This window comes from Neofelis nebulosa, chromosome 8 (assembly GCF_028018385.1).
Source record: "Neofelis nebulosa isolate mNeoNeb1 chromosome 8, mNeoNeb1.pri, whole genome shotgun sequence".
Lineage (NCBI taxonomy): Eukaryota > Metazoa > Chordata > Mammalia > Carnivora > Felidae > Neofelis > Neofelis nebulosa.
The window spans coordinates 108,850,629-108,861,803 of record NC_080789.1 but is presented as its reverse complement, the minus strand read 5'-3'; the positions used below and the strand labels follow the sequence as shown (position 1 = coordinate 108,861,803).

General features: G+C 39.6%; 1 protein-coding gene across 2 annotated transcripts in view; it reads right to left on the bottom strand.

Moving 5' to 3' along the window:
• Positions 1 to 8,760: 8,760 nt before the first annotated feature.
• PEX26 (peroxisomal biogenesis factor 26) overlaps positions 8,761 to 11,175 on the bottom strand; it is an 11,186-nt gene continuing 8,771 nt past the window's right edge. For both annotated transcript variants that reach the window (XM_058744292.1, XM_058744291.1), the window contains one exon: positions 8,761 to 11,175. This exon is cut by the window's right edge and continues 552 nt beyond it. The gene's annotated coding sequence lies outside the window, so the exon portion shown is untranslated.

The following is an 11,175-nucleotide window of genomic DNA, read 5'->3' as shown; positions in this document are numbered from 1 at the left end:
TCTGATACCCTGTGTCTTTTGATTGGAGCATCTGGTCCATTTACATTCAGTGTTGTTAGTGAAAGATATGGATTTAGAGTCATTGTGTTACCTTTAGGTTTCATGCTTGTAGTGATGTCTCTGGTCTTTTGTGGTCCTTGCAACATTTCACTCAGAGTCTCCCTTAGGATCTCCTGTAGGGCTGGTTTAGTGGTGAACTCTTTCAGTTTTTGTGTCTGGGAAAACATTTATCTCTCCTTCTATTCTGAATGACAGGCTTGCTGGATAAAGGATCCTTGGCTGCATATTTTTCCTATTAAGTACATTGAATATTTCCTGCCACTCCCTTCTGGCCTGCCAAGTTTCAGTAGATAGGTCTGCTACTAGCCTTATGTATCTACCCTTGTAAGTTAGGGTCCATTTGTCCCTCGCTACTTTCAGAATTCTCTCTTATCTTTGTATTTTGCCAGTTTCACTATGATGTGTCGTGCAGAAGATAGATTCCTGTTACATCTGAAGGGAGTTGTCTGTGCCTCCTGGATTTCAATGTCTGTTTCCTTCCCCAGATTGGGGAAGTTGTCAGCTATGACTTGTTCAAGTACACCTTCCACCCCTTTCTCTCTCTCTTCTTCTTCTGGAACTCCTATGATACAGATAATATTATGTTCCATTGAATCACTTAGTTCTCTAATTCTCCCCTTATGGTCCAGAATTTTTTAATCTTTTTCTCAGCTTCATCTTTTTCCATAATTTTATCTTCTTTTTCACTTATTCTCTTCTCTGCCTCTTCAATCTTTGCTGTCACCGCATCTAGTTTATTTTGCACCTCATTTACATTTTTTAATTCATCATGACTATTTTTTAGTTCCTTGATCTCTGCAGCAATAGATTCTCTGCTGTCTTCTATGCTTTCTTCAAGCCCAGCGATTAATGTTATAACTCTTATTATAAATTCTTGTTCAGTTATATTGTTTATATCTGTTTTGATCAATTCTTTAGCTGTCATTTCTTCCTGGAATTTCTTTTGAGGGGAATTCTTCCATTTCATCATTTTGGCTAGTGTTTTAAAAGCTTGTTATGTGCCCTGCACCTGCTAGCACTACCATATTAAAGAGGGGTCATACACTGTCCAGGGCCTAGCCCTTCAGGAGGTGGTTTTTGGAGTGTGTTACTTGCTCTTTGTTGTTGTGACTTTGGTTGCTTTATCTCCCTACTCATAGTGTATTTCACATATTTGTATGAGTATTACAAAGTGATCCAGTCTCTCTGGACCACACCTGGCAGTATGTTAAAAGAGCTGGAATCCTGTTGTTACCACTGACATTACAAATTGACTTTGGAAACTATTCCAGGAAAATAACACACAAGGAAAATAATAGTACTGTTTCATAGCATTTTCATATGCAATCTGTTTCGAGCTGCTGTTCTTATTAGCAAAAAGTCAGAAAGAACTGAAATGGTCAACATGTTAATAAGAAGGAATATTATATGGCTACTAATGTATAGGAGAGTGTTGAGTTGTGGCCACTCAGAAGATATGCCACTCAGAACTTCACACTATTATTTGGGATACCGGTCTTTTTAGATACAATTAAGATGCATCAAGATGAGATCATCTGGATTAGGATGGGTCCTATATTTAATGACAAGTTCCCTTGAAAGCATCAGAAAAGAAGATAGAAACACAGAAGGCCAAATGAAGATTGGAGTTATGCTGCTCCAAGGCAGTGAATGCCAGGAGCCACTCAGATCTGAAAAAGGCAAGGAAAGATTCTCCCCTACAGCCTTCAGAGAGAGACACCTTGATTTTGGACTCCTAATCTCCAGACCTGTGAAAGCATAAATTTCTGTGTTTTAACCTATTCAGTTTGTGGTAATATGTGACAGCCACCCTAGGAAACAAATGCATATTATAAGGAAATAGATAATGTTGGAAACTGAGTAAATGATAATATTAAATGGAAAAAAAACTGCAGGACTCAAAGTAGTCAATATGTGTTTATAATAAAAAAAAACATAAATGTATATCAAAGAGAAGATATACACTACTTTTCATGTTTCTTTTAGTAAAGTTGTTTGACTGAATAAAAAGTATTTTGTATGTTAAAAATATAACAAGTAACATGGACTGTTAAAAGAACCTGAAAATAAAGTCCATTCCATGTAGCAGCAGAGCCAGCCTAGGACCCAGGCTATTTTTCACTCTGGTCAATTTGATTTTTTTGGTTTTTGATCCCATAAATATTGCCTCATGAATCCATTTTTAAAACTCAAGTACGTACCAAAACCTTACCCACCTGTACCTGCTTCTCTGTGATGGCCTCTTGCTTATCTTTCAGAGCAGATTTACCCCTCTTGGTACAGATATTCTCAGCCTTTGTCTTTAGCCAAACCAAATACTCTCTCACAAGAAGGAACCTTTGTGTACTGTTGCTGGAATGAAAATTGGTGTAGCCACTATGGAAAATAGTATGGAGGTCCCTCAAAAAATTAAAATAGAAATACCATACTATCCAATAATTCCACTACTGGGTATTTATCCGAAGAAAATGAAAATACTAGTTCACAAAGAAGGTGTGGAATACAATGGAATATTACTTGGCCATCAAAAAGAATGAAATCTTACCACTTGCAATGACATGTATGGAACTAGAATCTATTATGCTAAGCAAAATAAGTCGATAAGAGAAAGACAAACATCATATGATTTTACTCATATGTGGAATTTGAGAAACAAAACAAATGAACATATGGGAAGGGGTGGGAACAGAGGGAAACAAACCACATGAAACTCTTAATGATAGAGAACAAACTATGGGTTGACAGAGGGAGGTAGATAGGAGATGGACTAGATGGGTGACTAAAGAGAGCACTTGTGATGATCACTGGATGTTGTATATAAGTGATGAATCACTTAATTCTACTCCTGAAACCAGTATTGCACTGTATGTTAGCTAAAATGTAAATAAATAAATAAATAAATAGGTAAGTAAATAAAGAAGAAGAAGATACTAATTCAAAAACATGTATCTACCCCTATGTTTATTGCAGCATTATTTACAATAGCCAAGATATAGAAGCAACCCAAATATCCATCAATAGATGAATGGATAAAAGAAGTTGTGGCATATAGATATATATGTGCCATATATATATATATATATATATATATATATATATGGAAATATTACTCAGCCATAAAAAAAAGAATGAGATCTGCCATTTGTGACAACATGGATGGACCTAGAGTGATTTCATTTATCTGTGGAATCTAAAAAACAAAACAAATGAATAAACATACAAAAAGCAGGAAGAGACCCATAAATACAAAAGACAAACTGATGGTTGCCAGAGGAAAGGGGGATGGGGGCAGGGGCAAAATAGATGAAGGGGAATTGGAGATACAGGCTTCCAGTTATGGAATGATAATTCATAGGGATAAAAAGCACAGCATCGGGAATATAATCAATGGTAATCAATAACGTTGTGTGGTGACAGATGGTAACTACACTTATGGTGAGCACAGCATAACCACAGCATAATGTAGAGTTGTCCAATCACTATGCTGTACACCTAAAACTAATGTAACATTGTGCATCAACTTCATTTAAAAAAATAGAAAAATATATAAATATGTATATTATGCTAGTTTGAAAATATATATTCTCTTACAAATTCTATTACCTCCTCAGTCACTAGCCCCCACCCTCCTCTTCCTAAAAGCCATAAGTAAAGGTAAGGCAGAAAGCATATTATTTTTTATATGAAATTTATTATCAAATTGGTTTCCATACAACACCCAGTGCTCATCCCAAAAGGTGCCCTCCTCAATACCCATCACCCACCCACCCCTCCCTCCTACCCCCCATCAACCCTCAGTTTGTTCTCAGTTTTTAAGAGTCTCTTAAAAGCATATTATTTTTTAACCTATTACCTGATTAGTTTAATTTTTTTTAACGTTTATTTATTTTTGAGACAGAGAGAGACAGAGCATGAGCGGGGGAGGGGCAGAGAGAGAGGGAGACACAGAATCGGAAGCAGGCTCCAGGCTCTGAGCCATCAGCCCAGAGCCCGACGCGGGGCTCAAACTCACTGACCGCAAGATCATGACCTGAGCTGAAGTGGGACCCTTAACCGCCTGAGCCACCCAGGCGCCCCATATTACCTGATTAGTTTAAATAGTTCAGAGGTGCCTGGGTGGTTCAGTCAGTTAAGTCAGACTTAGATGAATGGATAAAAGAAGTTGTGGCATATATATATATATATATATAATGAAATATTACTCAGCCATAAAAAAAGAATGAGATCTGCCATTTGTGACAACATGGATGGACCTAGAGTGATTTCAGTCTCAGCTGTGAGACTTCAGCTCAGATCATGATCTCACAGTTCGTGAGTTCGAGCCCTGCATTGGGCTCTGCACTGACAGCTAAGAGCCTGGGGCCTGCTTTGAATTCTGTGTCTCCCTCTCTCCCTGCCCCTCCACCTCTCACTCTCACTCTCTCTCTCTCTCTCTCTCTCAAAAATAAATAAACACTTAAAAAATTTTTAAATAGTTCACAGAAAGTGATAATTTGCAGTTGGCTATGTAACTATACACAAATCTCTAGTGAAACATTTAAGTCTTACTTAATTCAACTAAATGTGCCTATATAAAAAGTCAGTATCTATTTAACCTTTCTATTTCATGCACCTATTTCAAATATTTTTTTAAGAGGCTCTGAACTGTCAGCACAGAGCCTCACATGGGTCTTGAACTGAGAAACTGGGAGATCATGACCTGGGCCAAAACCAAGAGTCAGATCCTTAACCGACTGAGCCACCCAGATGCCCCTATTTCAAATATTTTAACCTATTTTAATAAAAAGACTTAACCATCCTATTTCATAATATTAAATATTATGTAGGATTTTCAATACCCCATTCTATGTATGTCACTTAATACTTTTCAAAGTTTGTATAGATTTTTGCTCACTTGACACAAAGTATCATAAAGAAAATAAGGCAGGTAATTTTTATTGCCATCTTTTAAGTGAGAAAATTGTGATCCAAGATTAAGTGACTTTTGCAAAATTATAGAGCAAGTTAGTAGCAGAGCCAGAACCAAAACCAGCCTAGTCCTATTTCCAAAGGTCCACATCATAACATACTTTCCTTTATCTCCCTCAAAATCATTCTACACCTTTGAAAAGTAAAAGAACAAGGAATAAAACAGTATATATAACATACAATTGTATTTTTAAAAAAAAGAAAAATTAGGATCTACATCCATATTTTTTTAGATATGTACAAAGAAATGCTAGAAGAAGAAACAAAAAAACAAATAGCAGTGGCCAGTACTTGGGAGAGTACTTGGGAAGGAACTTGCTAGATGGTAGATAGGAATAGAAAGTTCTTCACATTAAAGCGTTTTCAAACTTTTTAAAAAACTATATAACTGTCCTGCATATTCAGAAAATTAAATATGTTCTTGGGGCACCTGGGTGGCTCAGTTGGTTAAGCGTCCAACTTCAGCTCAGGTCATGATCTCACTGCTAGTGAGTTCGAGCCCTGCACCGGGCTCTGTGTTGACAGCTCAGAGCCTGGAGCCTGCTTCATGTTCTATGTCTCCCTCTCTCTCTGCCCCTCCCCCAGCTCATGCTGTCTCTCTCTGTCTCTCAAAAATAAATAAACATTAAAAAAATGTTTTTTTAATTAAATATGTTCCTAAATAAACATAAAAAAAAAAAAAAGGTTTGGCACTTCTTTAAGTAGTTAGAGTCACCTGCAAAGCCTAGTTCCTGAGCTGAGAATCAGGAATCAGGAGAGGCTACCTGTTTTGCAGTTTGATATATGAAAGATACTGGTTTCTTTTTTTTTTTTAACGTTTATTTATTTTTGAGACAGAGAGACAGCATGAACAGGGGAGGGTCAGAGAGAGGGAGACACAGAATCTGAAACAGGCTCCAGGCTCTGAGCTGTCAGCACAGAGCCCGACGCGGGGCTCAAACTCACTGACCGCGAGATCATGACCTGAGCCGAAGTCGGCCGCTTAACCGACTGAGCCACCCAGGCGCCTGGAAAGATAGTGGTTTCTAACACTACTAGCTCTCCCCTCCCACATCTCACACTTAATTAATAGCCACAATAACTAGCACCTGCTCACTAGATGCCATGAACTTTTTAAGTGTTCATACATGTTAGCACCATTTAATCCTCACAACAAACCTATGAAGTAAATACATTATTATCCTCATTTTACAGATGAAGAAAGTAAGGCACAGGAAAGACAGTTTGCCCAAGGTCAAAGTTGGCAAACCAAGATATGAAGTGGGGTATTATGGCCCCAGGGTTCACACTCTCAAACACCGTCCCACACTCCCTCTCATTTATATAGCAAAATTACCTAATTGGGTTTAAGCTTTGTTTTTCAAAACAAAACAATTTTTAAAAATGCTTTGTAGGGTAGGGGGGGAGAAGGGAAAGTGGGTGATGGGCATTGAGGAGGGCACCTGTTGGGATAAGCACTGGGTGTTGTGTTGTATGGAAACCAAGTTGACAATAAATTATATTTAATACAAAAAATGCCTTGTAAAAATCCATGTGTTTCTTGGGAAGATTAATGGGTCATGTCTTTTAGTCATTAACACTTCTGAAATAGCTAATTGTCACCTAGGAAACCATGAAATCCACAAATGGGACAGAACAGTAATGAGTACTAAGAGGGGAGGGAGTAGATTCTCAGAATGTTCCAGAGCAATGGGTACCTGCTGGGAGGAGGCTGCTATCCACAGTCAGACCAAATGCTAAGGGAGATTTGGAATGGGCAGGGTGGCTCTTTTAGCATAACAAGCCAATTTTAGCAGATTTCCAGCTTGGCAATGGATTGGAAAGGGTGAGCAAAATTCTCAGACAACACTTTGAAAGTGATCAAAGACACAGAGTGGCTTCCTTTCAGAAAAACCGCCCATTCCTTGGGATCCAGCTGAGGCTGCTGGTAACCAAGAGCTTGGCATATCCATATAAGTCATCTGATAGAACCACAAGCTTGTATTTATATCTACACTGAAGGATACCTGCCAAGCTGTCTTTGTCATCACTGGTACAGTTGAAAAGGAATACCTCCTGCTCTTTCCCTCTGCAGTGAGCTGAGCGATGATACGGCTAAAACAGGTGCCAAAGTCCTGTGTCCTTTCTTCTCTTTCTACATCCACCTCCACCCTTCAGCTCTGATGCTTGCCTTTCTGCCCACCCTCTTTGCTATGTCTATTTCTTCCTTCCTCTAATTCTCAAGACTGAATCCAAGTTTATTCAACAAATCTTTATTTCATGGCCTCTTACCTGCATGGCTCATTCTATGTGTTATAAAGGATATAAGAACATGAACTCCAGCCCCAGTCTGTCTAGGTTCAGATCCTAGCTTTACCACTTAATAGCTATGGGACAATTGGGCAAGTTATTTAACCCCTTTGTATCTGTTTTGTCATCTCCAAAATAGAGATAATAGGGGTGCCTGGGTGGCTCAGTCAGCTGAGCATCCAATTTCGGTTCAGGTCATGATCTCACAGTTTGTGAGTTCAAGCCCCACATCGGGCTCTGCTCTGACAGCATGGAGCCTGCTTGGGATTCTCTCTCTCTCCCTCTCTCTCTCTGCCTCTACCCCACTCAAGCACTCTATCTCTCTCTCAAAATAAATAAATAAAGTTTAAAAAAGGGGGGAGCATAGGGGTTTTATACACTGCGATCCTATCACACAATGGAATACTAAATCTCTAATAAGAATGAGGCAGCTCTGTATGAGCTAATAAGAATAATCATCCAAGATTAATTAATTTAAAAAATTTTGGCACAGCATGTGTAGTGCATGTATGCCATCACTTATATAAGAGAAAGAAAAGCTTAAAATCAAAGATTACCTCTGGAAGTACAAACAAACTGGCAACAGTGGTGGCCTCTGGGCAGGAAACCAGAAGTGGAAAAAAAGATATTTTTTTCCATGAATATCCTTTTGTAACATTTGAATTCTGTTCCATAAATATAAAACTTGAGTATCACTTTTAAATGGTCTACATGTACACATGTGCAAACACATACATGTAAAAGAGTGGAATCACCTGCACAAAGCTCCTCAGTCCCTTCTAAGCCCCTTTCCAGAAGCAGAACAACTCTGTCCTTGTCCAGCCCATCCACCCCTGCAATTGCCCAGAGTAGCCTAATTTCATCTCTCCACCTCACCCCAACCTCTTCAGCCTCCTATTAGACCACAGAAGAGCATTACCCCCATTGCTGCTCTCCTTAGCATCCCTAAATTATAAAATATCTGTTCTATGTTATATTCTCTCAGAACCCAGTAAAACAAATCAACTAACTCCAGCTAAAGTTACTCTTCCCAGATATATTTGCATATTAACAGTGAATTTCAGCCAGAGAGTGACTGGTTTTAGAGCAAGTGAAGCAGAATCATATTGCAGTGAAAAGAACACCACACTTGAGGGTCAGGAGACCTTGATCTTATTCAGGCTATGTGATTCAGGGCAAATCACCTCACCTCTCTGGGTCTTGATTTCCTTAACTTAAAAAAAAAGTGGGGGGGAATATAAGAGATGATCTTTCCAGATCTAACACTGTAAAATCCCACCATACAATGCTGCTTCTCAGATTGCCATCCCCTGAACTTGATGTGTACCGTGTGTGTTCAATAGCACTGTCCGAAAGAAATTCAATGTGAGCCGTATATGTCACTTTAAACGTTCTAGTAGCTCCACAAAAAAAGTAAAAAGAAACAGTTGAAGTTAATTTTAATAATAGATTTTATTTAACCCAATATATTCAAAATATTATAATTTCAACATGCAACCAATACAAAAATTATTGAGTTTCCATTCTTTTTTTTAATACTAAGTCTTCAAAATCCAGGTGAGCATTTTACATTTACAGAACATCTCGATTTGGACCAGCTATATTTCAAGTGTTCAAAAGCCACATGTGGCTAATGGCTACCATACTGGACAGCACAGGTATAGGCCTAACAAGGATGTCCTCTCTTCATTTCTGACCTCGTTAAGCCCAAAGTTGAAGACTGATTTAATACAAGCCTCCATCCTTAGAAAAGATCAAAGTCATCAGAGCAGTTTTGGTTCTGAGTTCCTCGTCTGACTGGGAAGGTAGGTGGGGCTGGTTACCAGACAACATTGCAGAGTTCAAGACAAACATAAAACAGAGAACTGAGAAGCCTATAAGCAGAATAATATGAAGGAACTTCAGGGGACAGACAGAAAAATGAACTGGGCATAGTTGAGTCTTCTTTTTACTCAGGGTTTTCACAATACAAAACACACTGTAAGCACACAGACATTTTGTCATGGCAGCTATATCAGCTCATTAGTTTAAACACCTCTGAATACCTTCAAATTCCCAGGTGTTCAGCTAAGCAATGGAGAAATAGCTACCACTCACAAGAGTTCTTATTTGAGGCAGCGTGCCAAGCACTAGGTAAGGAGGCTCTCATTTGCTCCACCAAAAGTCCCTATGAGATAATAACTCACTAACAGATGAGGACACTGAGGCTGAAAAGGATAAGTCACTTTCCAACAGTCACACACCTAGTGAGTGGTACAGCAGGAATCCAAACTTGATTCTTAAACACTGCCACAAGCCACACTCTCCAGCTTCAAAGAGCTCACAGTTACTGGAGGCAAGAGGATTTCACAATTATAAGGCCATAGGGTCACTACCACAGAAAGGACATGAGATAGGGGCCTGGAAGCAGAGGACATAGGGAAAGGATTCCCAAAGGTAACCCTTGAGTAAGTCTAGAATTGAGCTGGCCAAAAAGTGGGAGCTGGACCTTCCAGAGGGAACCAAAGGAGCCGAGGTGTGAGGAAGCATGCAATGTTCAGAAACCTGTGACTGGCTCAGCAGCTGGAGGGCAGTGTGAGTAAGGAACAGAGACCCCACATGAAAGAGGAGGTGTTAGCCAAAACTAGTGCATAAGGGGATTTAAATTTAAGAAGAAATCCCACGTGAGCCATGGGAAGCCACTAAAGAGTTTTACCTAGGGCAGTGAAAGGGACCGGATTTTTATTTTCAGAAATAATTCCAACAGAGATCTCACCTTGTCTTTCCTCTCCCCAAGGGTCTTAACTATTTAAAAGCCCAAACATAAAAGCACAGATTTGTTTCCTACAGAGTTGGACACACCCTAGGGATTTATCTCCCAATGACCTGTGAGGTTTACTTAGTCTACCCATTTTACTAAAGAGAAGTTATTGACTTGGAACTCCTGAAGAGGAACCTATGGAAAACTACTAAACGCATCTCCTATATTCCGGCATCAACACTGCCCAGAGCCCCAGGAAGGAATGGTTTGTTTGGCCTTCAGCCTCAGAAAGGCTAACCCCTGCAGGAAGCCTTTCATAATTCTGACAGTGTAGTATTGTGTACATATACTTGCACAGACACATGTAAGATTCTCGCAGCCAGTGACAGAAAACACTGAAACATTTCAAATACTCAAATGCTATGGCTCCAATGCCTCCTCCCCCTAACAATGAATAAAATCGTTCATTGCCTTCAAAACCCATGTCTTCCCTCTGCACAACTCCCTCCACATATCCCTTCCAGCTCACCTGATTACCCAGTTCCATTTTCAGCTCATCAGCCTCTAAGGCTAACCTACTTTTCAAGGCCACACAAGCAGAAAGACTTCTACACTATACAAACAATAAAATATAATTAGAACAACAGGACATAGAAGGGGTTGGCGGACCAGCAACAATATGTACTGAGGAAGCAAAGATACAGGTAGAACCTGGTAAAACAGCCATCAGACAAAATACAAAAATACTATTGCAGAGCAGGGGGAAGGGACTGACAGGAAGAAAGAGAGCACAGGAATGCTGAGTGTGTAATAGAGCAGGACTTGGCCACTGACAACCTGGAAAATTGAGCTGAAGCCCAAGAGGCACCGAGCAGGATCATTTTCCCCAGTGAGAAGGGCAGAGCAGCCTTACTTTGCTTTCAATAGTGACCTGGGTGGTTCTGAAAGCCATGTCCTGGTCTAAAAAGAGAGGGCCCATGCAGCTTCAAGCCCATTGCAAAACCACAGGAATAATTAGACCAGATCTGTGGAGAGGAGCATAGAGAAGAAATAAAAGGCCCTCATAGATCCTCGCACTCTGCCTAATTAAGGACCTGCCCTGTGAAGCAAATCTCAAA